Source organism: Oncorhynchus masou, chromosome 30, assembly GCF_036934945.1.
Source record: "Oncorhynchus masou masou isolate Uvic2021 chromosome 30, UVic_Omas_1.1, whole genome shotgun sequence".
Classification (NCBI taxonomy): domain Eukaryota; kingdom Metazoa; phylum Chordata; class Actinopteri; order Salmoniformes; family Salmonidae; genus Oncorhynchus; species Oncorhynchus masou.
Genome location: NC_088241.1, coordinates 56,822,899 through 56,850,679, shown reverse-complemented (window position 1 = coordinate 56,850,679; position 27,781 = coordinate 56,822,899). Strand labels below are relative to the sequence as shown.

General features: G+C 47.1%; 1 protein-coding gene across 3 annotated transcripts in view; it reads right to left on the bottom strand.

The window, feature by feature from the left end:
* The window catches only part of LOC135522859 (ras-responsive element-binding protein 1-like), a 63,361-nt gene that overhangs the window by 34,859 nt on the left and 721 nt on the right, over positions 1 to 27,781 (bottom strand). The gene's annotated exons all lie outside the window — the stretch shown is intronic.

Sequence of the window (27,781 nt, the reverse complement as noted above, 5' to 3'; positions counted from 1 at the left end):
TGTGTGTGTGTGTGTGTGTGTGTGTGTGTGTGTGTGTGTGTGTGTGTGTGTGTGTGTGTGTGTGTGTCTGTGTGTCTGTGTGTCTGTGTCTGTGTGTGTGTCTGTGTCTGTGTGTGTGTAGACTCAGAGCAGGTAGACTTTGGTTTCTGGTCTTGTTAAGCTGTAAATAAATCAAACAATGTCCTGTGTGCTGTTATCACACGATGTCACTGAGCACCAACACACACATCCTGCCCCACAGCTAAACCCGGAAACCATGACCCCTTGACCTGATGGGATTCAGTCAAGTCATTCGAAAATAGGCCTACTGCGGGATGGCGAGGCAAAGCGGAGGCCCAACCAAGACACTCATTCTCATTAAGGCATTTATTATTTCCATCATGGCAGACGAGCACTGAAGCCTGCTGACAGATGATTCTTCTGGTAATAGGTGAGGTAAACACAAGGATGGGTGGACACAAGGAGAGGACATTACAGTGCAGAGCCACCGACAGATTATCTACTTTGTAAAAGAGGTTTGGGGGAGGGGGGGGGTGCTAAGATGAGGGAGCAGGGTAAAGTAGAGACAGAGAGAGAGAGACAGAGGGAGAGGGAGAGAGAGGGAGAGAACAAAGGATGGATAAGAAGAGGAAAAGCTGGAGGGAAGAAGAAGATGCCTAGCTAAAACAGGACAGATAAGACGAGTAAGTATGGATGAGACACGGGATGAGAGAGGAAAGAGCTAGAGAGAGAGAGGGAGGGAGGGAGGGAGGGAGGGAGGGAGGGGGAGGGAGGGAACAGTGGGTAGAGAGAGAGAGAGAGAGAGAGAGAGAGAGAGAACAGAGATTATCAGATTAGTGGCTGATAAGAGCTCCTAATTAAGAGGCAGAAAGAGAGGCAGTTATCATGGGGCCGGGAGGAGACATTTTAGGTTCAAATTCCTTTTTAGCCACTGCACTGTGTGCAAGCATCTTAAACCCTGTTCACATCAAATGCTACAGGTGCGCCCTGGCCTGCATACATGCTCTCTTCCGAGGGGACCAACTGTGGCCTGGTGTCAGAGTGCAGTCCAGTAGAACGGTGTCAGAGTGCAGTCCAGTAGAACGGTATCAGAGTGCAGTTCAGCAGAACGGTGTCAAAGTGCAGTTCGAAAGGACGGTGTCAAAGTGCAGTTCGAAAGGACGGTGTCAAAGTGCAGTTCAGCAGGACGGTGTCAGAGTGCAGTTCAGTAGGACGGTGTCAGAGTGCAGTCCAGAAGGACGGTGTCAAAGTGCAGTTCAGCAGGGCGGTGTCAGAGTACAGTCCAGTAGGACGGTGTCAGAGTGCAGTCCAGAAGGACGGTGTCAAAGTGCAGTTCAGCAGGGCGGTGTCAGAGTACAGTCCAGTAGGACGGTGTCAGAGTGCAGTCCAGTAGGATCACTGTGCGTGCTGCGTACGTGATGCAGCTGTCAGACAAAGTGACAAGGGGCCATTTCCTGTATCTGAATCTCACACTCACACCTCCTTGGTGAAGGGCACTGCTACTGTGGGGCAAAGAGTTGAAGAGGGGATTCACATAATAACTTAACCTACAAATGAAACCCATCACAGAAGCTTGGTATATAACATGCTATATTGCAAAGAAGTGCTGACAAAGTTCTCGCTACAGACGATAATCCAATAACGTAAGTCATTTAACAGACGTTTTATCCATAAGCAACTTACAGCCATGCGTGCATACATTTTTATGCGCGTATGGTGCCAGGAATCGAACGCACTATCCTGCTGTTGGAAGCACCACACTCTACCAACTGAGCTACAGAGGACCCCAGAGATGACTAGCTACAGATCACTACAGAGGACCCCAGAGATGACTAGCTACAGATCACTACAGAGGAGCCCAGAGATGACTAGCTACAGATCACTACAGAGGACCCCAGAGATGACTAGCTACAGATCACTACAGAGGAGCCCAGAGATGACTAGCTACAGATCACTACAGAGGACCCCAGAGATGACTAGCTACAGATCACTACAGATCTAGCTACAGATCACTACAGAGAGCCCAGAGATGACTAGCTACAGATCACTACAGAGGACCCCAGAGATGACTGACAGATCACTACAGAGGAGCCCAGAGATGACTAGCTACAGATCACTACAGAGGACCCCAGAGATGACTAGCTACAGATCACTACAGAGGAGCCCAGAGATGACTAGCTACAGATCACTGCACGTCTAAAAGTCACAAGTATACTGTATTAGGCCTACACACTTTTGTGTGTAAAAGTGTTATTGCTCCATGCATTGCACCCCAAAACAATGTCATTAATAAAAGAACAGAATTAACCGTGCTAATTGAGAGTGGTGCCACATCTAAACTGAGCTGTCCAAGGTGTTTAACACCTTGTTTCATCAGCAGGCAAAAACTGTTAGCCTATGTTGCTTGTCATACTAAGACACACTAAACCCATGGAGGAACCTAAGGCCATCTAGAGCGTCAGCTAGTAAGTAGCCTAAAATAGCTTTATTTTATGTAAGATAGGTAATTCTTGTCAAACCTAGAGAATTTAGAGAACAGTCTTGTGAAGACAATATAAACTTTACAGGATGAGGATGTGGAGTAGAGCTAGAGCCAGTGACTACGGTGTGTACTGTGTAAGAATGCTGCTGTGCTGTTCTCAGGCTGGTTGACAGGCACAGACAAGTGCTAAAGCCTGGAGGTTTGAGACCAGAGCAGTTGGCACAGAGAGTTATCACTTTCTGCCTGCTCTACACGACAGCATCCCCACTATATCAATTACAACTGGGAAAGATGAGAGAGAGAGAGAGAGAGAGAGAGAGAGAGAGACAGAGGCAGAGAGAGAGAGGCAGAGAGAGAGAGAGAGAGAGAGAGAGGCAGAGAGAGAGGCAGAGAGAGAGAGAGAGACAGAGAGAGAGGCAGAGAGAGAGAGAGAGGCAGAGAGAGAGAGAGAGAGGCAGAGAGAGAGAGAGAGAGAGAGAGAGAAAGCAAGAGGGTGTGGGGGAACAGACTGATGTAAAAAGGAAGGAGGCAGAGAAAGATGAAGTGAGAGAATGAGAGAGAAGAAGGGAGGTGAAAAAGACGAAGGGTTTTGCAGCGCACGCCCCATGAAGAGGTGGAGGCGGGGAGGGAGAATCTGGACAAACTAGACGAGCCAGTTTCCTCCATTATGGTTTAGAGAGGAAGAGGGGCCCGTGTCTGTTTCCACAAGCTCTCTGCTGCCGCCAGAGCGGAGAAGCTATCTGCTCATTGGCTCTCCAGTCTAGTCTAACCTAAGCTACAGGATAACAAGATGGGGGAGGGTGGATGCCTTAGGATAAGCCACGCCTCTCTCCGGTCTTAGCATCCTTATGGAGACTAATGGTGCACCCAACTACAGCATGGTGACTACTTCAGGGAGATGGCCTTGTCCAATGAGAAAGACAATTCTAATTAAAAAAAAAATTTTTTTTTTTTTTTTTCTAAAGAAACTTTGACATAATTAGTATTATTATAATTAAGTTGCTTATTTGTGACTTGGCAATGCATATCTAACTTGTGTTTTGATCAACAACATGAAGGATTGAGTAGGGAATGTTTTTATGGTGTTTTTCATTCCACTCAGTTCCAATTTGGTTTCAACATAGAACAACAGCATCTTCATTTGAATACATTTTCGTTCAGAGCAACAATGACAGCAATGCAAAATATAAGTCATCTGACCAACCAGCACATGTGGTATGGTAATTCTTAATGTGCTCTGAGTTCCTTGTATGTGTGTGTGTGTGTGTGTTTGTGTATCTGTCATACTCCATCAGATAAGCATTTAGTGGCAGCTGAGCTTCTTAAACTTCCTTTTATACTACATCAATGAGAAACAACAAGTTGACCTCTGTGCTTTCAGGTTCCCCTTTTCTCCTCAGAGTTGAGAACGCACAGAGATGCAACTTTTCAAACAAAGTCTCATGAACTGTGAGAAGACTGATCCATGTGAATCCTGAATAGAGAGTTGTGAAACCAGTGAGAAGCGGTGGGTAGAGAGATTGTGGTTGGTGTGAGGTTAAAAGAGTCTCTCAAGATGACTAGCTAAAGTCTCACGTTTAAACCTGAAGCACATTATGAGAGGATAACAGTTCATTAGAAGATCTAGCCTATCGCCACCATTCTGACTCCAGACCAGATTGTTTGTACTGTAGCCAAAAAGCAGCTTAGTAAGCTTTTTAAAATAACTTCCCAGATATAATATTAATTTAGAAACTATTGGAATGTTAAAATTATGTATAGTATAGTATGGTTGATAGGAGGGGTTGGAACCATTTCAGGGAACAGAAACAGAACCTGGAACGAAAGCGATCTATATTGTTCCAGAACAGAACAGTTATTTTTTTCTAGTCCCACAACAAAATGCATACGCAATGCCCTCACTGTGTCACTCAGAAATGTATTCCAGTGTCTTCCTACAAGTTGAAAATCTTTGCTTGTGGGTGTTTAAGCTACCTGCCTCTCCCCCATCTGATACATAGGCTGACATTACAAGCTTGATTCAGAAGGAGAGAGATTGTTTATTAGCTAGAGAAGAATTGATTAACTTTTTCAATGATAGTTAAGGGACCTATAGGCCTAATTATCATGTTTCACATTGGATTTATTAACTACAAAAAGATAAGACATGTTTTTAATTATGGTGCCGCTCAGGGCACACACAAGCTTGTTAGCTAGCTAGCTCAAGCTTGACAGCGAGCAAACTCAAAGAACATTCAAAGTTCCTCCTCCTAGGTATAACTTTGTGGACCCAATTCAGATAATGCATATCATAACAAGATCCCTGGCACTTCAAGCCTCCTTCAAGCCTCCTCAACCCACTCTCTCCCCACCACAGCAGGTTGGTGCCACCTTAATTGGGGACAACGGGCTCGTGGTAAGGACTGGAGCGGAGTCAGTGGAATGGTATCAAATACATCAAACACATGGTTTCCAGGTGTTTGATGCCATTCCATTTGCATTATTCCGGCCGTTATTATGAACCATTCTCCCCTCAGCAGCTTCCACCGCTCTCTACCTGCAAATCATGCTGATCATGCTCTCCATAGCCGATGTAAGACCTTTAAACAAGTTAACATTCACAAGGTCTCAGGACCAGATGAATTACCAGGACACGTCCTCAGAGTATGTGCTGACCAGCCTCCAAGTTTCTTCACTGATATTTTTAACCTCTCCCTGACCCAGTCTGTAACACCTACTCTGTGCCCAAGAACGCCAAAGTAACTTGTCTAAATGACTATCACCCCCTGGGCACTCACGTCTGTAGCCATGAAATACTGGTCATGGCTCACATCAACACCATCATCCCAGACACCCTGAACCCACTCCAATTCACATACCACCCCAACAGATCCACAAATGATGCAATCTCTACTGCACTCCACACTGCCCTTTCCCACTTGAACAAAAGGAACAACTACGTGAGAATGCTGTTCATTGACGACAGCTCTGCGTTCAGCCCCATAGTGCCCTCAAAGCTCCTCCCTAAGCTAAAGTCCCTCGGACTGAACAACTCCCTTCTGAAACTGGATCCTGAGGGCATCAACACATCCTCCATGCTGATCTTAAACACAGGGACCCTCAGGGGTGTGTGCTTAGTCCCCACCTGTACTCTCTGTTCACCCACAACAGTATGGTCGTGCATGACTTCTACACCATCATTAAGTTTTCTGACAACATGGCTGTGGAGCTGATCGTGGACTACAGGAAACGGGAGAGCAGAGCCCGCCCCTATTCACATTGACAGGGCTGTAGTGGAGTGTATCGAGAGCTTCAAGTTCCTCGGTGTCCACATCCCTAAGGATCTATCATAGTCCAAACACACCAACACTGTCGTGAAGAGGGCACGACAACACCTCTTCACCCTCAGTAGGCTGAAAAGATTTGGGATGGGCCTTCAGATCCTCAAAAAGTTCTACAGCTGCACCATCAAGAGTAACTTGACAGGCTGCATCACCGCTTGTGTATGGCAACTGCTTGGTATCCGACAACAAGGTGCCATAGAGGGTAGTGCAAACGGCACCGTACATCACTGGGGCCGAGCTCCCTACCATCCAGGACCTCTATACCAGGCGGGGTCAAAGGAAGGCCCAAAAAATTGTCAAAGACTCCAGTCACCCAAGCCACAGACTGTTCTCTCTGCTACTACACGGCAAGCAGTACCGATGCACAAAGTCTGGAGCCAACAGGACCCTGAACAACTTCTACCCCCAAGCCATAAAACTTCTAAACAAAACTGCTAAATAGTTAATCAAATGGCTACCCGGACTACCTGCATTGACTCTTTTTTACACTAACTCTCTTGCACTGACCCTATGCACACACACACTGAACTCTAACCACACACACACACATACTTACACTGACTCTTCCACACACACTACACACACCCAAACATACACTTTCACACTCCCCACATACGCTGCTGCTACTGTCTAGTATATATCCTGTTGCCTAGTCACTTTATCCCTACCTATATGTACAGTACATAGCTACCTCAATTACCTCGCACCCCTGCACATAGATTCTGTACTCATTTTACATCCCTGTATATAGCTGTTATTTTCTACTCCCTGTATATAGCCATGTTATTTTCTACTCCCTGTATATAACCATGTTATTATTCTACTCCTCTATATATAGCCATGTTATTTTCTACTCCTCTATATATAGCCATGTTATTTTCTACTCCCTGTATACAGCCATGTTATTTTCTACTCCTCTATATATAGCCATGTTATTTTCTACTCCTCTATATATAGCCATGTTATTTTCTACTCCTCTATATATAGCCATGTTATTTTCTACTCCTCTATATATAGCCATGTTATTTTCTACTCCTCTATATACAGCCATGTTATTTTCTACTCCTCTATATATAGCCATGTTATTTTCTACTCCTCTATATATAGCCATGTTATTTTCTACTCCTCTATATATAGCCATGTTATTTTCTACTCCTCTATATACAGCCATGTTATTTTCTACTCCTCTATATATAGCCATGTTATTTTCTACTCCTCTATATATAGACATGTTATTTTCTACTCCTCTATATACAGCCATGTTATTTTCTACTCCTCTATATATAGCCATGTTACTTTCTACTCCTCTGTATATAGCCATGTTATTTTCTACTCCTCTATATATAGCCATGTTATTTTCTACTCCCTATAAATAGCCATGTTATTTCTATTCATCATTTGTTTCCTTTATTCACTGTGTATTTATACCTCATGTCACAATTTCTATATACATTGAACATGAATATAAACCCAACACGTGGTGTTTCTCACGTTTCATGAGCTGAAATAAAAGATCCCTGAAACTTTCCATAGGCACAAAAAGCTTATTTCTGTCAAATTTTGTGCACAAATGTGTTTACATCCCTGTTAGTGAGAATTTCTCCTTTGCCAAGATAATCCATCCACCTGACAGGTGTGGCATATCAAGAATCTGATTAAACAGCTTGATCGTTACACAGGTGGACTTTGTGCTGGGGGCAATAAAAGGCCACTAAAATGTGCAGTTTTGTCACACAACACAATACCACAGATGTCTTAAGTTTTGAAGGGAGTGTGCAATTGGCATGCTGACTGCAGGAATGTCCACCAGAACTGTTGCCAGATAATTTAATGTTAATTTCTCTACCATAAGCCTCCTCCAACATAGTTTCATAGAATTAGGCAGTATGTCCAACTGGCCTCACAAACACAGGGGAGGTGCAACTCAATATTAAGAATATGTTCCTAATGTTTGGTATACTCAGTGTATATATTTTTTATTATCTTTAACTTGACATTGTTGGAAAAGGACCCGTAAGTAAGCACTGTTAGTCTACACCTGTTGTCATTGAAGCATGTGACAAATAACATTTTATTTGGATTTGAAAAAACTGTCAAGCTGCCCAACGGCAGGCACACACACAGACACACAAAGACACACACACACACACACGTCACAGATTGAGCATGGCATAATAGGGTTTGGGAACAAGAGTCCTTGGCAACGCGAGGGCTCAGCTGTCAGACAGCCACAGGTGCCAGAGACAGCCAGAGACTTTTAGGGGCCTTTCTCTCCTCCAGGAGAAAATCCAGGCTTTATTCAAGCCCTAAATGGGACATATGCTACCTTGGCTGGGGCTACTGGGACTGCTGGGGCTACCGGAGCTACTGGGCCTACTGTCGGCCTGACTCCCCAGAGTGGGGACTAGTTTGACAGACTCACATGAACCTGGTTAGAGGGGTGGGGTGGGGGGGCATGCTCAAATTCCTCCACATCTCCAGTAGTGGAACATGTGTAGAGATGATACTACAATATACTGCTACTCTATTGACAAAGCAACATGCTAACACATCTGCTTTAACACAGTAGTGCACACAAAGACTTTTAGGCCTATATCATATAAGTCAACGTAAGTAATATTGACATCTAGGGCTATTAGCAGGTGGAAATGTTAACCAACATATTCACACAGTCACACACACACACACACACACACACACACACAAAGACCCCCCCCCCTGCACACACTGACACACACAGTGATGCTGTGTTGGGTGTGTGTTACTGAGTGAGAGTGCAGATGCAGATTGTGTGCTGACAGATCCCATGCAGCCCCATTGACAGCTGTGTGGAGAAAAGGCACACGCAGTCCACCAACCAACAGCACCCACCAGATAGCTAGCTGTCTGTACTGTACTGTGTGCCCTTGGTGCCACAAACACAACAGCTACACTACAAGCTAATGTTACCCAGAAAGACTCACAGATGTAAATCGCTGCCAAACGTGATTCTAACTTGTATTGACTCAGGGAGTTGAATACTTATGTCATCATGATATATTAGCGTTTTGTTTTTCATAAAAGTTTTACAAATGTTAGACTTTTTATTTCACTTTGACATTGGATTATTTTGTGTAGGTCGTTGACAAAAAAGGACAATTAAATCCCACCTTGTAATACAACAAAATGTGGATAAAGTCAATGGCTGTGAAGACTTTCTGAAGGCAATGAAAGCTAATGCTCATTTCAACCTTCCTACAAATTCATTCATGTGCCGACAAAAGGGAGTGATTCATTTCCAAAGATAACTTTTGAGTTCCTTTAGCTGGGCGTGTGGGTGTACGTGTGTACTGTAGTGTTGCCTGAAGCAAGGTCTTCTCTGAAAGCTGGGGAGATGTTGGGGAGAGTTGGCTTGACATCCCCATCAGGCTGACAATAAATATCCCCTGCTAGCTAGCTACTTATTTGGCACGGCTCTTCGCCACAAGTAAATCACGCCGGTAAGCAGAAAGGGTACACTTTTAAACACCCCCCCACCTATCCTTTTGTTGTTATGATCAGCCCCTACTCCTTTATTTAGCAGACACTATAATGTAGGGAGACGGAGAACCATCCATCTTTATCTCTCTCTCTCTACTCGTATCCGTCTGTCTGCTTCCCATCCTGTTCAGCTCATTTTCCCTCTCTGGCAACCATTCACCTTCCTCCAAACAAACGCACACGTAGGGTTGCAAAATTCCTGGAACATTCAATAAATTCCCTGGTTCTCCCAAAATCCCGGTTTGAAGGATTCACGAAATCGGGAGGGAATAAGCAGAAAGTGCAGAATCCTCTCATCACTATTTCTGGAAAACCTGGAAGTGTATTGAACGTTCCAGGAATTTTGCAACCCTACATGTGCGTGTATGTTCTGTGTGTTTGTACAGCACTCTTTGGGTTGGTGAGGAACATTGAGCCTAGCTGTAGGTCTGGGGCAGGTGAGGAACATTGAGCCTAGCTGTAGGTCTGGGGCAGGTGAGGAACATTGAGCCTAGCTGTAGGTCTGAGGCAGGTGAGGAACATTGAGCCTAGCTGTAGGTCTGGGGCAGGTGAGGAACATTGAGCCTAGCTGTAGGTCTGGGGCAGGTGAGGAACATTGAGCCTAGCTGTAGGTCTGGGGCAGGTGAGGAACATTGAGCCTAGCTGTAGGTCTGGGGCAGGTGAGGAACATTGAGCCTAGCTGTAGGTCTGGGGCAGGTGAGGAACATTGAGCCTAGCTGTAGGTCTGAGGCAGGTGAGGAACATTGAGCCTAGCTGTAGGTCTGAGGCAGGTGAGGAACATTGAGCCTAGCTGTAGGTCTGAGGCAGGTGAGGAACATTGAGCCTAGCTGTAGGTCTGGGGCAGGTGAGGAACATTGAGCCTAGCTGTAGGTCTGGGGCAGGTGAGGAACATTGTCTGGAGTAAAGATACGTTACACAACTTTTTTGTTTGTTTCATCACTCCTTCCCTCCCTGTCTCCTACTACTGCTCTCTCTGCCTCCCTCCCTCCCTGTCTCCTACTACCGCTCTCTCTGCCTCCCTCCCTGTCTCCTACTATTGCTCTCTCTGCCTCCCTCCCTGTCTCCTACTACTGCTCTCTCTGCGTCCCTCCCTCCCTGTCTCCTACTACCGCCTCCCTCCCTCTGCCTCCCTCCCCTGTCTCCTACTACCGCGTCCCTCTCCCTGCCTCCTTCCCCTCCCTCCCTGTCTCCTACTACTGCTCTCTCTGCCTCCCTCCCTCCCTGTCTCCTACTACTGCTCTCTCTGCCTCCCTCCCTCCCTGTCTCCTACTACCACTCTCTCTGCCTCCCTCCCTGTCTCCTACTACCGCTCTCTCTGCCTCCTTCCCTCCCTGTCTCCTACTACCGCTCTCTCTGCCTCCCTCCCTCCCTGTCTCCTACTACCGCTCTTTCTGACTCCTTCCCTCCCTGTCTCCTACTACTGCTCTCTCTGCCTCCTTCCCTCCCTGTCTCCTACTACCGCTGTCTCCTACTACCGCTCTCTCTGCCTCCCTCCCTCCCTGTCTCATACTACCGCTCTCTCTGCCTCCCTCCCTGCCTGTCTCCTACTACTGCTCTCTCTGCCTCCTTCCCTCCCTGTCTCCTACTACTGCTCTCTCTGCCTCCCTCCCTCCCTGTCTCCTACTACTGCTCTCTCTGCCTCCTTCCCTCCCTGTCTCCTACTACTGCTCTCTCTGCCTCCCTCCCTCCCTGTCTCCTACTACTGCTCTCTCTGCCTCCTTCCCTCCATGTCTCCTACTACTGCTCTCTCTGCCTCCTTCCCTCCCTGTCTCCTACTACTGCTCTCTCTGCCTCCTTCCCTCCCTGTCTCCTACTACTGCTCTCTCTGCCTCCTTCCCTCCCTGTCTCCTACTACTTCTCTCTCTGCCTCCTTCCCTCCCTGTCTCCTACTACCGCTCTCTCTGCCTCCCTCCCTCCCTGTCTCCTACTACTGCTCTCTCTGCCTCCTTCCCTCCCTGTCTCCTACTACTGCTCTCTCTGCCTCCTTCCCTCCCTGTCTCCTACTACTGCTCTCTCTGCCTCCTTCCCTTCCCTCCCTGTCTCCTACTACCGCTCTCTCTGCCTCCCTCCCTGTCTCCAACTACTGCTCTCTCTGCCTCCCTCCCTGTCTCCTACTACCGCTCTCTCTGCCTCCCTCCCTCCTCGTCTCCTACTACTGCTCTCTCTGCCTCCCTCACTCCCTGTCTCCTACTACTGCTCTCTCTGCCTCCCTCCCTCCCTGTCTCCTACTACCGCTCTCTCTGCCTCCCTCCCTGTCTCCTACTACCGCTCTCTCTGCCTCCCTCCCTCCCGTCTCCTACTAGCGCTCTCTCTGCCTCCCTCCCTGTCTCCTACTACTGCTCTCTCTGCCTCCCTCCCTCCCTGTCTCCTACTACCGCTCTCTCTGCCTCCCTCCCTGTCTCCTACTACCGCTCTCTCTGCCTCCCTCCCTGTCTCCTACTACCGCTCTCTCTGCCTCCCTCCCTCCCTGTCTCCTACTACCGCTCTCTCTGCCTCCCTCCCTCCCTGTCTCCTACTACTGCTCTCTCTGCCTCCTTCCCTCCCTGTCTCCTACTACCACTCTCTCTGCCTCCCTCCCTCCCTGTCTCCTACTACCGCTCTCTCTGCCTCCCTCCCTCCCTCCCTGTCTCCTACTACCGCTCTCTCTGCCTCCCTCCCTCCCTGTCTCCTACTACCGCTCTCTCTGCCTCCCTCCCTCCCTGTCTCCTACTACCGCTCTCTCTGCCTCCCTCCCTCCCTGTCTCCTACTACTGCTCTCTCTGCCTCCCTCTCTCTCAATTCAATTTCAATTTTAGGGCTTTATTGGCATGGGAAACATATGTTTACATTGCCATAGCAAATTAAATAGATAATAAATAAAAAACAACACAAAATTAACAGTAAACACTACTCACAAATGTCATACAGTGTTGTAATGATGTGCAAATAGTTAAAGTACTTTCTCTCTCTCCCTCCCTCCCTCTCCGCCTCCCTCCCTCCCTCCCTCTCCCTCCCTCTCCCTCCCTCAGCAGCAGTCCTACAGTACAAGGTAGCAGGTTTTATGACACTGAGAGGACACCGTGGGCCTGGACTGCTCTCCACTGACAGTTGTCTATCTGTGCAACAAATGGCACATTCAATCAGGGGGCAGCAGTGACAGCCCCACTCCATAAATTCTGGGGTGCGCACACACACACACACACACACACACACACACACACACACACACACACACACACACACACACACACACACACACACACACACACACACACACACAAGCTAGCAGCACCTAAAACAGAGCCTGCAGTTATAATGCTGCCTTGCTCCACTCAAAATTTATGTGCAGCTCTTTTTAAAGGTCTGTTAAGTTCAAGTGAGTTAATAGTCTAGTAGTTCACCAACGGACATTGACTGCCCATATCAGTACGCAGATGAATGGCATAACAGCCTGTGAAAGCAGTTTGTTTTATAAAGGCTGTTTTCAAATATGCTCTTATTTGTATAAGGGGCATCCTCCAGACAGACAACACATCAATCGGTGAAATTCAGGAAGGCATTTTGATTCACCGGAGGTTAAATTGTAGAATTCACCAGAGTTTGAATTAGGCCATGATGCCTAAATAGATGCCAACATTTGTTGTTGAGGTTTTCACACATACGGTCCAGGACACTTTGTGTCATTATCAAGCCAAGGACTGATAACTAATAGCCTACTACAAATATGATTTATAAAATGGTGGCACGCCACCAGTTGAGGCACATAACATCATCTTGGGGGAGAATGAAGTGAAAAGAGATGGCTCAGTTCAAAAACGTCCCCGGTGTTACAACAATACACTTGGGTGTGTTGCTCTCTCTTTCGCAAAACCACACCTTCACAGTCTTTCAGCACTTGAAATGCAGGAGGGAGGAGTGAGTGTGTGTGTGTGTGTGTGTGGGGGGGCTGCCTTCAGGCCTGCAAGTTCATACATGCCATACCTGGCTAAGCCTGGACTTAACACACACACTCAAATACAGTACACACACATACTCAAACACACATACATACCTCAAGTCCCAGAGACAAGACTCACGCCCTCGTCACAACGAGTAGCCCAACCCACCTGAAAATGTGTGTACATACGCACAGCACAGAGAACATAAACAATAACACCCAAAGCATCTCCCAACCCTACAGTCATCTGGGTGAGCCTACAGTCATCTTCCAACCCTACAGTCATCTGGGTGAGCCTACAACCCTCTGGGTGAGCCACAGTCATCTGGGTGAGCCTACAGTCATCTTCCAACCCTACAGTCATCTGGGTGAGCCTACAGTCATCTTCCAACCCTACAGTCATCTGGGTGAGCCTACAGTCATCTTCCAACCCTACAGTCATCTGGGTGAGCCTACAGTCATCTTCCAACCCTACAGTCATCTGGGTGAGCCTACAGTCATCTTCCCAACCCTACAGTCATCTGGGTGAGCCTACAGTCATCTCCCAACCCTACAGTCATCTGGGTGAGCCTACAGTATCTCCCAACCCTCATCTGGGTGAGCCTACAGTCATCTTCCAACCCTACAGTCATCTGGGTGAGCCTACAGTCATCTCCCAACCCTACAGTCATCTGGGTGAGCCTCATCTCTGGGTGAGCCTGTCATCTCCCAACCCTACAGTCATCTGGGTGAGCCTACAGTCATCTCCCAACCCTACAGTCATCTGGGTGAGCCTACAGTCATCTCCCAACCCTACAGTCATCTGGGTGAGCCTACAGTCATCTCCCAACCCTACAGTCATCTGGGTGAGCCTACAGTCATCTCCCAACCCTACAGTCATCTGGGTGAGCCTACAGTCATCTTCCAACCCTACAGTCATCTGGGTGAGCCTATCATCTCCCAACCCTACAGTCATCTGGGTGAGCCTACAGTCATCTTCCAACCCTACAGTCATCTGGGTGAGCCTACAGTCATCTCCCAACCCTACAGTCATCTGTCATCTGGTGAGCCTACAGTCATCTCCCAATCTCCCAACCCTACAGTCATCTGGGTGAGCCTACAGTCATCTCCCAACCCTACAGTCATCTGGGTGAGCCTACAGTCATCTTCCAACCCTACAGTCATCTGGGTGAGCCTACAGTCATCTCCCAACCCTACAGTCATCTGGGTGAGCCTACAGTCATCTCCCAACCCTACAGTCATCTGGGTGAGCTGCTTGTATTGTGTACACAGTGGATGTACACATCTGGGAAAAATGTGCTACTTCAGATATTTGCAGTCAGTCATTTCAGAAAAAAAGCTGCTTGAAATGCGTCAAGCATCTCAACAAAAGTTTTGATGCTACGTGGTCTATTGAGTTAAACAAGGCTTGCAGGCCTATTATTTTTCAAGCATATGAAATTGTGTATCCCTATGAGTAAGTGTTGCCCTGACCATAAGAACCGTAGCATAGAGTATCTGTCTGGGCTCCACCACGTCTGAAGAGGAGACAGAACAGGAGAAACCACTGGAGGGGGGGTTCACCTAGCAGAGGGCCCAGACTCAGGCCCAGGCGGGAGGATACGCCTCTTCACAGCTCTCACCATAATGGGGCTCTTTGTACAGCCAAGAAGAATACACCCTTCATCTGGACTGGGGACTGAGGCTATCCCTCTCTCTCCCTCTCTGTCTCTCCTCTGTCTCTTCCCACTCACACACACAGACATCTACCGATCACACATGATTTGTGGCTGTCAAGACCTTTTCTTCCCTCCCCCTACCTCTGTGTGTGTGTGTGTGTGTGTGTGTGTGTGTGTGTGTGTGTGTGTGTGTGTGTGTGTGTGTGTGTGTGTGTGTGTGTGTGTGTGTGTGTGTGTGTGTGTGTGTGTGTGTGTGTGTGTGTGTGTGTGTGTGTGTGTGTGTGTGTGTGTGTGTGTGTGTGTGTGTGAGACACTAGATGGATCAGCTCAGCAGTGGTACCACCAGCTACTGTATCTATCTCTCCTTCTACATGGATCACCATGCAGCGTGTCCCCTCCCTACCTACCTCCCTCCTAACCCTAACCCCTATCCTCCTAACCCTAACCCCCATCCACCAACCCCTAACCCCCATCCTCCTAACCCTAACCCCCATCCTCCAACCCTGACCCCTCCTGCCAACCCCTAACCCTAACCCCCATCCTCCAACCCCTAACCCCCATCCTCCAACCGCTGACCCCCTCCCGCCAACCCCTAACCCCCTCCCTCCAACCCCTAACCCCCTCCCTCCAACCCATAACCCCCATCCTCCAACCCCTAACCCCCCTCCCGCCAACCCCTAACCCTAACCCCCATCCACCAACCCCTGACCCCCTCCCTCCCTCCAACCACTAACCCCCTCCCTCCAACCCATAACCCCCATCCTCCAACCCCTAACCCCCTCCCGCCAACCCCTAACCCCCATCCACCAACCCCTGACCCCCTCCCGCCAACCCCTAACCCCCATCCTCCAACCCCTAACCCCCTCCCGCCAACCCCTAACCCTAACCCCATCCACCAACCCCTGACCCCCTCCCTCCAACCCATAACCCCCATCCTCTCCTTTCTTCGGCGTCACTCCTCTTGATGTTGCATGACATAACACTCCACAGTGAGGATTCAGGCCAAAGTACAAGGCCACACAACATCAGCCAACTGTTTGCCGGCACCGGCTCGCAACTACCCCCTGAGCAGCCCAGTATCTACGCCCCTCCCATCCACATGGGCACCGCCCCCCTTGCTTCCTGCCTCAGGCCAATCAGGGACTCCGCAGCCAGCTGTTTGCCCGGGCCGCACACGTGAATGACATCGGGCAGGTGGGGGGGGTGCTCTCTCAACTTTCACAACTCCGAGCAGCGGGGGGGTTATCCATGGAGCCTCCGGGGGTATGAGGCCGGCCGTGCAGCACAGCACCGTTCCTCTCAGCTACACTGAAACAACTCCGCCAGCAGCACCATCACACCATGTCCTGCCTGCCTCTCTCCCCCTTCTCTTCCACCCCTCTCTACTACTCTCCTCCACCCCTCTCCTCTACTACTCTCCTCTACTCCTCTCCTCTACTACTCTCCTCCACCCCTCTCCTCTACTACTCTCTTCCACCCCTCTCCTCTACTACTCTCCTCCACCCCTCTCCTCCACCCTTCTCCTCCATCCCTCTCCTCCACCCCTCTCCTCCACCCTTCTCCTCCACCCCTCTCCTCCACCCCTCTCCTCTACTACTCTCCTCTGAAATAAGAGTCACATTGTGTTTTTTCTTTTTTTTTTCTCTTCCAGCTGCGCTGGGCTCTCTCTTCATGGGTTCTCTGCCTGCCTTACAGCCTGAGGACATGGGCTCTTACAAGGGAGTGATTCATCTGGAGGGTGGGATGTGATGAGGGTGGAGATGCTGTAACTTCACATAGAGCAGAGATTTTTGGGGGTCCCACAGAACAATTTTCTCTCTCTCTCTCTCTTAGCTCAAAGTAGGCAGTGATGGGGGGCTGTTGCATGTCAGACATTACTGAGAGTGGTAGAGCAAGATGGGTGAATGAGCAGAGCAAGATCTGGAAGTTTGAAAATACTCTCTGGGGCTGAAAGTGTTAAAAGTCAACCCCCCCCCAAAAAAAAAATGGGAGGTAGAGAATGGGCAGTAATGGCTAGTTACAAAGACAGCAAGCTCTGCTTCCCATGTGTTTAATAGTGATACTGGACAGCTAGCATTGCCTGCTAGCATCTAGGAGACTCCTCCTTTGAAGCCTGCCTCAAGGCTCCGAGCAAAGTGCCTCCTCGTCGAACACGGCCTGATAAAAAAGTTAATGTTTACTGGGATAGAGGTGCTGGCTTAGGGAGTGCCAGAAGGATAAACTTTGACTAAATTTAGATGATTCTCTTTGTGAACTAGGCCTACTTCTCTCTGAAGCAAATCTTGGGCTTCTGACTGTCATCAGTTTATTTCCCTCGTCTTCTGACAACAATTCCCCTAATGCTGCACACAGCGCTTATCATAATTATGAAAACCTGAAACAACATCCAGTATCCACCATTTCCTGTTCGGGGGAAGTCCAAAGGACTTTGCAGTCTTGTGGGATGGCCCATTTCCTCAGCAAAGGATGAAATGAGAAGGGACGGGGATTACTTCCCCCCTCTGAGTTCTATTTATCCCTGACACCGTCCCTCCATCCTCTCAAAATGCCTCTGCTATTCTACTTAGTCAGGCCTTACTAAAGGCATCTCACCCAGCATACACTTTTAGAATATGATAGAGTCGGGATTCATAAAAACTAAAACATCGCACTGAAAGTACAGCTGTGAGAAGCAAACCAACCAAGTGGTAACCAAGTGGTAAGTATTAAGGTCTTATTCTTGAAAAATGTTTAAATCAACTAATGCTAATTCAGTAAGTCCCCCCCAAAAAATCGATGACAAAACCAACCAAATGGCAGTGCAGACGTATGCTAATCTGATTCCTTAGGGGCCTTTAATTGTCATCATTGGAGTCTATCTTCACTCTGAGTCTCCAGTAGTGTCATTAGAGAGCTCAATAAGCATAACACTTGTCTCTGGGGCCTTGCTGCACTGTTACAGTCTTCAACACTGGGGGGCTGACGGAGTCATTGCATTACAAACTTGGCAACCTTGCTCTGGAACAGATAAGAGCAGTGTCGAAGTGGAGACAGATCTAGACAGAACAGACCTGGAACTGCATCATCTTCCAGACACGGTCTTGAGGGCTGAGGTTAAAGTTGGGATGTTTCGTGGTTTCGCGGTTCACCTTTCTGCACTATTTGATGACAAACAGGCAAAGTGTTTGTAGGTAGACATAGTATGGAAGATTCTGATGCTGCTGCTCTTTCGAAGGGGACCCGTAACCTGGTTTTCACCTGCTTACCAATGCCAGCTAGAGCTGGGAAAGATGGTTTTCACCTGCTTACCAATGCCTGCTAGAGCTGGGAAAGATGGTTTTCACCTGCTTACCAATGCCAGCTAGAGCTGGGAAAGATGGTTTTCACCTGCTTACCAATGCCTGCTAGAGCTGGGAAAGATGGTTTTCACCTGCTTACCAATGCCAGCTAGAGCTGGGAAAGATGGTTTTCACCTGCTTACCAATGCCAGCTAGAGCTGGGAAAGATGGTTTTCACCTGCTTACCAATGCCTGCTAGAGCTGGGAAATATGGTTTTCACCTGCTTACCAATGCCTGCTAGAGCTGGGAAAGATGGTTTTCACCTGCTTACCAATGCCTGCTAGAGCTGGGAAAGATGGTTTTCACCTGCTTACCAATGCCAGCTAGAGCTGGGAAATATGGTTTTCACCTGCTTACCAATGCCTGCTAGAGCTGGGAAATATGGTTTTCACCTGCTTACCAATGCCAGCTAGAGCTGGGAAATATGGTTTTCACCTGCTTACCAATGCCAGCTAGAGCTGGGAAATATGGTTTTCACCTGCTTACCAATGCCTGCTAGAGCTGGGAAATATGTTTAATGTTCTCCTTGGATGGGCTTTATAATTCTTTCCACTGGTGTACCTGGGGGGGGGGGGGGGGGCGACCTTTAACCAGACTGACTGTCTGGTTAATGATAATGATGATAATGCCCCTTTGAAGGAGGCGCCACGAACTTGCGCCACAGCGGGGATGCTGGGAAGAGCACAGCTCAGGAGAGTGGTGGGGGAAAGGGGGAGGATGATAAAGGGTGTAACAAATAACTTTGCTGGTAAAACTTCGACCAACAGAATATTTTCACCGAAGTTAAAACTAACTTTTGCTCAAGGGGGGACCTAAAAAGTTTATCATTGACGTGTTATTTCTGGGAGAGAGAAAACATTCCCCTGAGTGGTTGAAAGGGTTAACTGTGGGGCAGAGGTGGTCCTGTGTTGTTGCGTGAGTGTGTACGCCTGCTGTGAGATGGGTGGCGGCTGTGCAGCCTGTATGCATCACCGGTGTTGTTTGGGCAGGGTTTAAGGTAGGTCCCTCCATTGTTTGGGAACTGCTCCTGTTGTGGGGGGTAGGGGGAGAAAAGGCCAGGTTTCAACCCAGAGAAAGGACTGTGTTTCTGTCTTTGTGTGCCCTGCCTCCGGGGCTTGTCAAGAGAGAGCCTGGTCTATCCCATCAACTAGACTCCCAAGGGGGAGCTGGAGAGGAGGATTGCTAAGGGTGTTGGAGATGGGATGTGGGGGAAGGATGACAGTGTAGTGTTAACTTCAGCTCAACTGGGAGGACACACCTCCCCTCTCCTCCCCATCCCCCAACTAAGCAGCCCCCCTCTCCCTCTCTTCTCCATCCCCCAACTAAGCACCCACCCTCTCCCTCTCTTCTCCATCCCCCAACTAAGCACCCACCCTCTCCCTCTCTTCTCCATCCCCCAACTAAGCAGACCCCCCCCCCGTTGCACTCCTCCTCTCCATCTCTGCTCAGGACATAGGAGGTATTTTGGAAACAGTGGGAATCTTTATCCATTGTCCAATCTTAAAGTTGGCTCTAAACAAAACATTTAATCTGATCAGTGAATTTTTTATTTTCATGACAGTGTTTTCTTCTGTAATGTAAGAGAGAAGCAGGTAGGGAGGGGTTGAGCTATAACAGGGTTCCCAACTGGACGCCAAGTTTTCATAGCAGAAAATATATACAGAATATGTTTTTTAATTTTCATTGTTGGACATAAAAGACTTAAAAGACCAGGAAAACAGCTCCAAGTAATTTCAGTTTTGGACATCTGTTCCTAAGTATTCCCACGCATAATAGAGAAACACGTGATTGTATACAAATGTAAGCAAGGTTTGAAAGATTTTATTTTAGTGAAATATTTTATCTGTTTGGGCTTCTTGCGGTCAATTTGCAGTCTACAAATTATTTGCAATTATACTGAACAAAAACATAAACGCAACAGGTAAAGTGTTGGTCCCATGGATCATGAGCTGAAATAAAAGATTCCCACAATTTTACATACACACAAAATGCTTATTTCTAGCTAATTTTGTGCACAAATGTCTTTATATCCATGTTAGTGAGCATTTTTCCTTTATCAATATAATCCATCCACCTGACAGGTGTGGAATATCAAGAAGCAGATTAAACAGCATGATCATTACACAGGTGCACCTTGTGCTCTGGACAATAAAAAGCCACAGATGTCTCAAGTTTTGGAGCGTGCAACTGACTGCCAGAGCTGTTACCAGAGAATTGAATGTTAATTTCATAAGCCGCATCCAAAGTCGTTTTAGAGAATTTTGCAACTGAGAGAATCCAACTGGCCTCAAAACCACAGACCTAGTGTATCACGGTAGCCTAGCACCTTCTCATCCGGCTTCTTCACCTGCGGGGTCATCTGAGACCAGCCACCCGGACAGCTGATGAAACTGACGAGTGTTTCTGTCTGTAATATTTTTAAACAAATTCTGATTGACTGAGCCTTGCTCTCCAGTGGGTGGGCCAGTCTCCCAAATTGGTGGGCCTATGACCTCCCAGGCCCACCCATGGCCTGCCCTGTCATGTGAAATCCATAGATTAGCGCCGAATGAATTTGTTTCAATGGACTGATTTCCTTATATGAACTGTAACTGAGTAAAATCTTTGACATTGTTGCATGTTTTGTTTATATTTTTGTTCAGTATATGTTCTGGCCCCCCAAACATCCACCGAAGAAGGGAAAAGAAATTGGCCAACGGCTGAATCTCGTTGATGATCCAATCCCTGTCCTATAACCTGATGTGAGAGACAAGGGTTTGAGGCAGAACCGGTGTGGTCCAGTGTGGAACTGCATGACAGTGTTACGTGTGTAACCACCGTCACAGAGATTACCCCCATCTTGTAAAATCAGTGGTTTGTCTGCGTCTCACGGCTGATGGTATTAGCATGTCTAGAAACAGGAGGGAACTTCAAAAGAAAAATGGAAACTCAAAACAGTAGTCCATCCAGTCAGTGAGAATGAAAGTTACACTTTCTCTCTTGAAAATGTTTTTTTTTTAAGAAAAAAGTAAACAGTCAACTTAACTTCTGGGCATCCTCCAAACAAAACAAAAAAATAGGCCACTATTCACATAAAGAATGAGTAGGCATTTAGACAAATAATGTGTTGTTTGATGTAGGCCTAGTTGAAAACTACTTAAAGGTGCTGAATCATTTCAAACAGAAAGACCAAGGATTTTATCCTATGTTGTCATGCAGACAGAGAAGAGAGAGGGGGAGACTTAATTGAACCTTATCAGTAGAGTGGAGCCCCCAATCCCTAGCCCCCTCCCACTCCTGTCTCCTCCTACACTAGGACCTCTCCCACCCCCCTCCCCCACCTCTCACGCAGCTTTGCTAAGGGATGCTTTCTAAGGTGTGTGTGTGTGGTGGGAGGGGGGGGGGGGTTCGAGGCCAAGGAGGAGCGACAAACAACAGGTCTGGGGGCCTGTGCACTGGTCTCTATGGAGATGAGGTGTGTCCTGTGTGTTTGTAGAACAAACAATGGTACCTGATGGGGGGAGGACGGCTAGAGTGTGTGTGTAAGGTGGTGACCACATCATATACACTGTGGGAATGGGAAAAGGAAGTGGTGGCTCAGTGTTTCTTCCAAGGATGCCCTTTTGAAGAGGCATTACGTGGGGCCAACCTAGCCGGATTAATAGGGATTACCACGGTAGAGTTGGGTTTAACAATTCAAATGCAAAGGAAATGTGATTATTGTCGTGCAATTCTATTCTAAAAAGCTCCTATACACCATAAACCAAGGTATACAGAATAACACAAAGTTTAGGCCTACTCAAGGTTTGGAAGTGTAGGCTAAAAGTAACACATGGTAGAAAAATATGAAACTGCAGGAAATGGCTCGGCTCGACATTCAGGATGAAGCCTCTGAAAGCTATTAGCGTGTCGGCCACCCATTGGCAGAGTCACCTCTGACATCACTGGCAACATTGCCCAGCATGCACTACTCAGGTGGGGTGTCATTAGAGCAGCTCGTCCTTCTATATTTACTGTCTCCGTGTGGCTAACAGACCGTCTGAGATAGACAGACTATCTAACAGAGTCCTCTCTCGAAAAAACAATTCTAAATGTGTCCCTCAAAAGCGTCAGATGTGGAAAATCCACCGTACCTAGCCAGGGGCAGGGGCAGGAGGACCGAAGGAGGAGGCAACCTACTATGTGGTAGGACTAGGCTGTGTCCGTCCAGGCATCTCTCTAGTCCTGCAGACATACCAATCACCAATCAGGATGTCACTTATTCTAGGTCCATCCATTTGAATACTTTGCTCTACACACCTATTTACATTCTGAAAACACAATATTAGGTGGCATCAAAAAAGACAGTTTGCCTGAATATTTACCTCCACAAGTTCAAAAACTTTTATTTGCAGTAACTTCAATCTGGCTATGTGTTGATAAAATCAACATAACCTAAGTATGTTATATTTTCATGTTCTCTTCTCTTCCCAGCTCTCTCTCTCACACACAAAACTGGTTGGACCATGCTGTTGCCTTATGCACTTCTTTTCCTCTCCCTCTGTTCCTCCCTCCCTCCTCCCTCCCCTGTCTAGCTCCAGTGAGCAACAAGTGCTGCCTGTGAGTACCACCCCCTCCCCCTCCCCCTCCAACCTCCAGAAGCTATCTCAAATCCTCAGCCTGCGAGCAACTGCCAGCTGACAAAACTGTTTAGTCAGCATGAAAGACAGGGAGGGAGGGAGCGATGTGGGGCTAGACGAGAGAGAAAGAGAGAGTGTGATAGAGAGATGTAGAGACAGAGCAAGGAGGCAGAAAAGGGAGAGAGGGAAGTAGAGACAGAGCAAGGAGGCAGAAAAGGGAGAGAGGGAAGTAGAGACAGAGCAAGGAGGAAGAAATGGGTGAGGGAGAGCAAGAGCAGGAGACATTCTTACTGCGCACACTCCATTCAGCTCTCTCTCTCCCTCCCTCCCTCCCTCCCCCTCTCCCTCTCTCATTAACCCTTTCCTCTCCGAGACAGCCAACACAGTTTAGAGATGGCTGCTAGAGGCTAAAAGTAACACTCAAACCACAGCTAGGAAGACAATCCACTCCATGGAAGGAATATTTTGTGAGTAAACAGAGGACTATGGAACCATATAAAGATTCCCCTGCCTCCACTACAACTCAAATAAAGTATTGTAAACACAACAAGACAAAAGTTTATGTATCCTTCATACGATGGAGTGAGTTGCTTGGAAACAGGCTGACTTAGGAGAGGAGGGGACAACTCTGGAGAGCGGAGCCATTGTTGTTCCACTTCCTCCATCTCTTCCCCCACCACTTCAGAGAGGAGGCAGTTTCACTTCCTGTCTCCCCCATGCTTCACCCCTCCTCACCCCAGGTGCTGCTGCAGCCTCCATTTTCTAGCCTCTCTCTCCCTCTCCTCTCCCCTCCCCCTTGTGGCATTCTTTCACATCAGTGGCACAGCCGTCAAGTTAGACTTTGAACCCGAGGTAAATACCTGCTTTATTTGCAGCCTGTGCTGGAGGCTGGTGGTGGCCTCTGTGGCTGGGAAGGGTGTATGTTGGTGGTGTGTGTTTGTGTGTGTGGGGGGGGGGGGCAACATGTATAGTGACAACTCAGAGCTGTGCAGAGGGATAAAGGACACGTAGGGCTCTGCACTGAGACAGGGCCGACATCACCCTGGTGCAGCGTTCCCGCTCTCCCTGCAGCTTATCAGTTAGACCCTGAACACACCCTGTGAGATGGATGACTTGGCCAATATTAACAACACACTTCTGTGGGCCGAGGAGAAAGAGGAGAACTATAGGACAATAAAGGTTCTACTTGGTTGTTATGGCAAGCGATGCTGGTAAAATAGGTCACTCATTTCCCATAACAAATAAAACATCCATTCATCCAACCAAGATCATGTTCACCAATGTAGGACGGATGGCATGGATTTTCTCGTAGTTGGTTGAAAGAGTTGTCCTGGCAGCAATCAATTAATCAAATTGTTTCCCGAATCCAACAACTTGATCCAATAGTACGTTGAGAGACAGGCACCTAAACATTAGCACCTACTTTGCACATTAGCTGTGCAGCCAAGTGTCGCCTATAAAAAGCCAGTGGTATTAATCTAGATTTGGGGCTTCTACCACAAATGTGTGACTGTGCCTACAAATATCATTGAGCCTCACAACTAGGCCTATATTTACACTGGGTCCTAGACCACAGCCAGGATAAAGGGGGCTAACTATGGACTCACCCCAGGGACATGTTGTAATGTCTACTGTTAAGGTCCCTCTGTGTGTGTGTTAGTTGCAGCTTACATTCACACACCTGTAAAAGAACTCCATCTCTTACTCGGTCCCAATGAAAACCTCAGTTTAAAGCAGCCTACGTGCACACAATGTCAGCACCGACACTGTCCTACTTAGCTGTTCCGTCCACTTCTCAAATTTCCGCCATCTCACTTGGCTGTGTTACCGCATCCTCATTAAAGCACCCACACGTACCTTGAGCCTCATTCCATCAAGACATCAATAATGTTGGGTATGCCGCACATATTACAAGATGCAATACAGCATGTGTAGCATAAATTAAATGTGTGCATTCTCATTTTTTAAACTATGAGTCAATGCTTAGTAGCAACTGCATAATCAAAGAGGAAAAATACAAAATAAACATGTTATGAATTACTTCAATTTGCCATGTAGCATTTAGCAGTAACATACATTTGAGGTTGTAAGTCCTAAGCAAGGAAGGTTCGGGAAGAGGAGGGGTGAGGTGACACAGCGAGGCCGAACCCCAAGCTTGGATTCCATTTTGGAAACCATCTTCCTCAGGTTCCCTCTTTCCTCTTACATCTACAAGTAGAGTCCCTATGCCCCCTCCACGCCCTGCCGGCCGCGGGATGGAACCTAATCTTATCTAAAAAAGGCGGGTTAAAAATAGCCCTGGGGGCCAAAGGGGAGCCAAAGGGCCAGCCCATCTGTACCCTTGGGGAAACCACAACCTATCTCCATCAGGAAGAGAGGTAAGAAGAAGAAGTGTCTTCATTTTTTAATTTTGACCCGAGACCTTCAGCGTGTTCTGGGTGGTTCGCCTCATACACCCCCCTCCCCCCTCCTATTCCATTGATTTAGCCTCAGTGAACAACAACCGGTTAACAGTTAAATGAGAGGCGATAAAGACGAGGGGGAGCCAGTGAGGACCTAATACCAATGCTCTGCATTGTTGAAGGGACTTGCCTGTCGGCTTGCCATCAGGGGACACTGTGTTTAAGTCTGTGTCTTTAGAGGATGGATGGAGTCTTATTAGGCTAAATGGCAGGCTAATGAGAGCATAAGGGACCCAAGGGGGTTGAAGGCTCTTAATTACCACCCTCAGCATCCTTGTCTGGCCCAAACCTCAACGGGAGGAACGTTGATCAACTGACTTTTCGTCAAAGAACATATAAGATTAAATGATTCTCCTTTTAGTTCATCCAAACTCCTAAAAACTTGTGTTATCATTTTAGTGATGCTACAGAATGCCCCGTTTCACATCTGGACATAATCAAATGTTTAGTTGAAGGCTTAATCATTCCCTTGAGTAGCATATTTGTTTATTATTAAAACCATTTAGGCCTAAGACAAAACAAACAAACAAACAGAAATCATTACATTAAAGACATTAAAGACATTGGCATGGATATGTTTTAACTATCACATCGAATTGCAGAGACGAAACATCACAAGATGGCAGGAAGTCAAACAATTGCCATTTCTAACTAGGAGTGTAAGACAGACAGTAAGATCTTACTTGCGTAAGATCCAAGTACAACCAACAGCTTAAACCAGAAATATCCATTTAGACTTCTGAGGTGTATAACTAGGCTACAACTGGTCCACATCATATTAAATGAAACATCATTTTTGCACTCAGAGCATCCCACATCAAGAATTGAAAACTGTTCAAAGTGACTTCCTTGTATAAACGGAGACCCATAGCGAGTCTATTTTGTCAACACACTAGAGTCATGAGTACCAATAATGCAGTGGATTTGGACACTTTGTGGAGGGTGGAGAGCTGAGGACATACAAAGGGGACATCCTCTACTTAAGTGTGGTTCCACATTGATCAACTATCTCTAGGCTCAGAATTCAATAGAAAATAGCTGGTCAAATTAAACGGTTCATCATTTATTTATTCAACTACATCATTTATATAATGTCCTCCAAACAGAGCGTGATCATTTGAGGGATGATTACATTATTATTCCAAAAATACTCAACTGTCTTCTTGGCAGTGCAAGAGCATCTTCCTCTTATCCAGTCTACTATTTCATATGCACTTTACTGTGACTGCAGGGCCTAAACCAGGACAGGCTCATCATCATCTATCTGTACCACAGAAAAACAACTTTTTTTAAAACAAGTCTCTTTCCTATATTAAGACCCCCTCAATACATGCTTACCCCACCCCCACCCTCACACCATCATCATCATCTACCGGTCATGCCTTGGTTTGAGTCGTTAGTTTCACCGCACATTTAACCTTTCAGTCGCCTATTTCTTCATCTCAAATTCACCTAACATCTTTGTTCCAGAGTACTGAATTGGGATGGTGAATTTCCCTACAGCGAAATGACTGCGTTTGATCCGACGGTCGCCGTAGGCCTACTCGTCTACAGTGTAGAATTTCGTAATGGAATGCGAACTGCTCATCCGGATCGGCACTCTCCTCCCTGTCTCCTTCCAAGTGGTCAGAGAGCTCGAGAGAAGAGGAACATCGAACAGCAAGCTCCAAAACCGTGTTGCTTCTATTTTCAACCACCGACAAAATAGTCGACAGTGCCAATATCAACAGATCATCTCTCCATCGCCAGACAACATGGTGTAAACAAAACAACAATGTAGACACAAAGTTACACTTTTACCCAATGCTGTTCTATGCGCACGGCAGTCAACGAGACCAAGGGACGAAGGCAAAAAGAAGGGAAAAAATGCCTAGCAACCATTATCTAACCAGGTCGCGCAACGTTGCAGTTCCCCAGGAGTGAAACGCATCAATTCATCACTTCTGAGCGTCGAAAAGAGCTACAAATAAAAAATACCCATGAATGATCCCAAATAAACACTGTATACATCAACCATGCATTTTGCATCATTCTCGTTGTATATGATGCGAAATAAATTCATTTTCATAAAGTCGATTATAATAATTAAAGGATGTAAAAAATAAAAAAAAGTGAGAAATACTGATAGAGGTGTTTATTCTCGTAATGATGAATGAGGAAAACTATAGACTAGTAGGATATCACGCTTCATGATGAGTATGAAGAACTGCTTCGGTTTATTTAATAAACAATTAAAGGTGGAATCGTGTCGAAATCATTGAATTGTAACATTTTAACATAGACAGACTACTGTTTAAAAACAAATAAGTTTCGTAAACGTCTCTGCAAGGTCAAAATGTAGCTAGCTATACCGACACATGGCCACTAAGCTGTAGCTAGGCTTCGATCAAAGTGCACTGAAGATATGGATGCTCGAGTGCAGCAACAGGCGGCTAGTTAGCTAGCAGACTTTGAACCTCCTCGAACCCCTATCATTAAAAACACTTTACCGAGGGGGGGAAGTCA